This window comes from Gossypium hirsutum, chromosome A10 (genome assembly GCF_007990345.1).
Source record: "Gossypium hirsutum isolate 1008001.06 chromosome A10, Gossypium_hirsutum_v2.1, whole genome shotgun sequence".
Classification (NCBI taxonomy): Eukaryota; Viridiplantae; Streptophyta; class Magnoliopsida; order Malvales; family Malvaceae; genus Gossypium; species Gossypium hirsutum.
The window spans coordinates 22,482,799-22,488,798 of record NC_053433.1 but is presented as its reverse complement, the minus strand read 5'-3'; positions in this window follow the sequence as shown (position 1 = coordinate 22,488,798).

Below are 6,000 nucleotides of genomic sequence, written 5' to 3'. Positions count from 1 at the left end.
CTTTCTCAATCAATCAATAAGAAACACTTATGTTATCTCCATAAAATAAACTTAAATACATATATATACATGTACCAAAACATAATCATCACTAGCCATTCCAATGGCTAGATTACAATAATCATTTACATTTACAAGCCAATATGACCAATATAACCTACACATGCCATTGTAACCATGATTGCTTTACCATATTGTACCGACATGGGCTGATAGATAGTGTGAGTGATCTCCGCTAAGCTTCCAATCCAAAGAGCTTCTGATTTACTCAAAAATAGGGAAATAATACTAAGTAAGCATAAAATGCTTAGTAAGTTCGTATAACATGGTATTTAACTTACCATTCATTCTATTTTGAGGTAACTATGTAAGGCATATTCAATAAATTTGCCCTCAAGCCCTACACATATCCTCATCGCCCTTATTAGTCATATAATCCATAATAACATCAAAAACATATATGGGCTCAACAATAATCAAGTTTTCATGCACATATGGTTTCCACAACATGTATTCATTTAACATGTATAAATAATCTCTTTGTATTTCAAGTATAATTTCATAATAGTTCATCTCGAGTTCAGATCATTTTATATCAGAACTTTACCCATATTACTTGGAATAACAAGGTCACGATTAGTACACTCAAGGTGTACAAGTCTATAATCAAGGATGCACATACTCATCAAATAAATTTCATGTACAATATCATCATTTCATATTTCATATATCAATTATCACGTATCGTCAATTTCATGTATTTCAGGCCGATATGTGTAATAACTCATTTGTTATTCATATCTTCTCATGTAAAGAAATTTTACCCGTTGAATTTATCTAAAATATCGATGGATATGCAGGTAGTACACTCGAGGTGTACGAATCAGGATCCATCAATTCATGTCTAATGGTACCCATAGGGTAATATATCAGAGATTACACTCTCGAGCCATACATGTATACAACAGGATCACCAGTCCAGGCCAAATCCTTTTTAAGACATATGCTAAAGAGCTTGATCTGGATTACCCGCCCGGGCTAAATCCAATCCATAACATATGCTCGAGAGACCTTATATCAGGATTACCCATCTGGGCTAAATCCTTTCTGTAATGAGGTCAATAGGATTACTCGTTCAAGCTCAATCCCGTCAGCAACAAATGCAGTACCTTAGTCATTTCGGAAAATCACATATCCATCATTTTTCCATTTATTCAACCGGGATTTAAACATTTTTCAAGCATTATCAGGCATGCGATTATTTCATACGTCCGTAAAATTCATATAATTTAAATGATCACATTCCACATTCATTCCAAGCATAAAAGTAACATTTTTTATCGTTTATCCTTTATCGGGCATTATCGTTGATCGGGCTTTGTCAAGTATATTTTCACTGTCATATACTAATCCGATATTTATATAATTCACAAACACGACCTCTAATTCAAGAATATAAAATACACAATTTTGTTACACGAACTTACCTCGACAAATATTCGTGTACGAAAAATCTACTAATCCGATATTTTCTTGTTTTCCTCGTTCTAGGTCCGAATTTGGTCTATCCGGTTCTATACGAGTAAATTTAACATCAATTTATCATATTTCATATTCAAGTGGACTCAATTTTCATCCTAGGCAAAATTATCATTTTACCCCTAACTGTTCCATAAATTCTCATTTCGTCCGGAGGTTCGAAATATGAAATTTATGCAATTTATTCCCTATTACAAGCCTAACCAAAATCCCGTTACAAAATTTACAGCACATGTATTCATAAAAATTCAGAATTTTTCATCAAATTTCACAACTTTACATTTTAGTCCCTAAATCATGTTTTCATTAAAAATCACTTTGTAAAAGTTGTTTATCTATCAAAAATCTTTCATATTCTACCATAAATTTCTAATTTTCAGCATATTCTTCCATGACCCAAATTACATACCTTGATAACTTTTCAAATTAATCCCCCAAATAGATAGATTAGACTATCTCAATTCCAAAAATATAAAAATTACTAAAAACGAGACCTAATTTCATACCTTTTTAAGCTTGGAAAGTTTTCTTCCTCTCTCCTAGGGTTTCCATAGAAATTTTGGGGAAGAAGACATGAAAATAAGATAATAATTTCTTTTTAATTAATTATCATCTTTTAATTTTTGTGATTTCCAATTTAGTCCCTTATCTTTTCTAATTTTTCCATAGATGAGGCACAAAAAATCTACATACTTTTCTTTAATGGTCTAATTACCATATAAGGACCTCTAGTTTTGAATTCCATAGCTATTTAATCATTATAGCTACTAGAATTTAACTTTTGCATTTTATGCAATTTAGTCTTGCTTGTAATTAAATACTTAATCGATAAGATTTTCGTATCAAAATTTTCACACAACATGACAATCATAATATGGACCATATAATTAAATAAAAATAAACTTTATTTTCGGATGGATATGTGGTCTCGAAACCACTGTTCCGATTTCACTGAAAAATGGGCTGTTACAACTCTCCCCCGTAAGGATTTTCGTCCTCGAAAATCTTACCAGTAAAGAGATTCAGACATTACTTTCTCACAGTTTCCTCTAGTTCGTAGGTAGCTCCCTATATATCATGTTATTGTCAAAAAACTCTTACTAAAGCTACATTTTTATTTATCAATTTTTCTCTTCAAGTGTCAGAATTTCAATCAATCTCTCGCTGTAGGTTAACATTGATCAAAGAATAACAGATGAAGATTTGATCGATACTGTCATAACACATATACTCATAAAAAATTGTGAACTCATAAAACAATAATTCCATTTAAAATAATTAGCCAGCTTTCCAATATGATAGATATTGCATTTGAGCATAAACAATTTCATATGCCTCTGAGAATAACAGAACTTATAGAGTACCCAGAATATTTTGCTGTAATATCCCTGATTATAACTGCTGCATTCAGATATATGTGCAATTTCATCACTACTCCACTGACTAATAAAGTCATCAATAATCTTACATTATTCAGCTCACTTAAAGAGTTAATTCAAAAGAATTTTCGGCTAATCTGTTCTGTAAATATCATATCTGAATAAGTCATTTACTCATGAATAACTTCTTCTTTAACAATGACATCACATATTCAGAATAATCCTTAGAAAAATTTGATATCTCTTTTAATACCGTCTTTACTTATTAACCCATTCTTAATTTTGACTACATTATTAATCATTCAGCCTTTGAACCCTTCTCTCACACTTATGAACTTAATCAATATAAATCTTGTGAATTTTCATCAGTTTTAATCTTGTATATTTTCTTCGTATAAAACTGTACTGGTAAGGGGGTGGAGATCGTAAGTCTCAATATTTAACTTTCATAAAGACACACGCTTGTGTTCTAGGCCGTGTAGCACACACGGTTGAGACACACGCACATGTCCCTGCCCGTGTGCTCAATTCTTAGCATTCTGTTTTCTCGAATTTAAGATACAGGGGACACACGGCCTATCCACAGCCCATGTACCAGGCCGTGTGTCACACATGCTCATGTGTCTGCCCGTGTGGACAAAATACAGTACTGAAATGTAACCATATATCCAGAATTTCTTATAACTTGTTTCAGAATCGGAATTTAAATTGTAGATCTCTATCAAAAATAGCAGAAATTAACACATCATGTAATCTGACAATCCCAAAAAGAGATAATTCAAGCAATCTATCAAGCGAGAAATCTGTTCATGCCAGGATAAAATGTGCAGGCTTCGTCAAACAATCGATAATTATGCAAATAGTATTTTATTTTTTTTGTTTTTCATAGACAGGGAGAATCCTGATATCAAATTCACAATAACTTTGTCCCATTTCCATTTCGGTATTTTCACTAACTATAACCATCTTGAAAGTATCATCGCTATCTTGCTGATACATCCAGCATTTAAATATAGATTAAAAAATATCACTTTTCATTCTGGGCTACCAATACATCTTTTTCAAATTGTTGTGCATCTTATCATTTTCCAGATAAACAGACATAGTACCACTGTGATCATTCATGTAAAATTTTATATAAAACTTCCAAATTCTTCAGTACACAGGCTCTATCTTGGAATAACTATCCTGATTCAATAATTATCTCATTTTGTACCCGTTTAACTTACAACTCATTATCACTTTTCTGGACTTCATAGATCTATTGTAGAAACAGCAGCTTAGCTTTAAGCTTAGCTAAAATTATTCTTTCATCAGCAATAGCAATCGAGTATTTCTTGCTCATAAAGCAAACAAAGAAGTTCCTACTCAAAATATCAACAACTATATTTACTTTTCCTAAATGATAATCAATTACCAAATCAGGGTCTTTCAATAATTCAAACCATCTAGTCTTGTTAGATTCAAATCTTTCCATACCATCGGGTGTTTTAAAATTTATTATTAGTATATATATATGGTATTTTCACCATACAGATACTGTTACCAAATTATCAGTGCGAACACAATAATTGTCAATCCAAGGTCATATATTGAGTAATTCTTTTCCTGTAGCTTTATCTGATTGGAAGTATAGATCATTACTCTACCTTTCTTCATCAAAATACAGTCTAATCCATTCAATGATGTATCACTGTGATAATAAATTCTTTACCCGATTCAGACTAAACCAGAACTGATGCTTCGACCATCAGGGCATCCAACTAATCAAAACTTTACTAACATTTATCAGTCAATTCACATCTTACATCTTTCTGTAATATCCATATCACTGATGTAGCTATCATAGAAAACACTTTCACAAAAATTAAAAATGATTTTGAAGCTTTAAACTATTCCGGGGTCACAATCATCAAATACGTTAAAACCATAATACTATAATAGATCTGACAATTCCATGATATAAATGGGACAATACCTCAACCTCAATGATATTTTTCAAATTAAAAAAAAAAGAAAACCAAGGGTGGCTCCAATATCAACCAGTGCAAAAATACAGTTTCCATAATCTGTGTTCCATATTACCAAATTCCTATGCTCAAGTCAGAATTCATAACAGTAGTAAGTATAGTTACCACTGACCAATGAATATCTCTCATAGATAAACCATGTTTGAATAATAAAGAGATTGATGGTATCTCAGAGAAAATTCAGAAGAGTGAGTGATATCACGTATACTCAGTAGAAACAACTGTAACAAAGACAATATAATTTTGCATTTTCACAATTCAGGGCTTCAATCAGTAGAAGTAGAAAATGATATCATATGAACCTTATCATCCAATCTTATATCAATCATGATAAATTAGAAAGCCCAAGTAAGATAAAGTAAAACCACTCATGAATCAACTAGACTTACAGTAATTCCATTTAAAATAATTAACCAGCTTTCCAATATGATAGGTATTGCATTTGAACATAAACAATTTCATATGCCTCTGAGAATAACAGAACTTATAAAGTACCCAGAAGATATTGTTGTAATATCCCTGATTATAACTGCTGCATTCAGATATATGAGCAATTTCATCACTATTCCACTGACTAATAAAGTTATCAATAATCTTACATTATTCAGTTCACTTAAAGAGTTAATTCAAAAGAATTTTCGGCTAATCTGTTCTGTAAATATCATATCTGAATAAGTCGTTTACTCATGAATAACTTCTTCTTTAACAATGACATCACATATTCAGAATAATCCTTAGAAAAATCTGATATCTCTTTTAATACCGTCTTTACTTATTAACTCATTCTTAATTTTGACTACATTATTAATCATTCAGCCTTTGAACCCTTCCATTCTTAATTTTGACTACATTATTAATCATTCAGCCTTTTAACCCTTCTCTCACACTTATGAACTTAATCAATATAAATCTTGTGAATTTTCATCAGTTTTAATCTTGTATATTTTCATCATATAAAACTGTACTGGTAAGGGGGTGGAGATCGTAAGTCTCAATATTTAACTTTCATAAATACACACATATCACTTATCCTGTATCATTAACATGTTCAT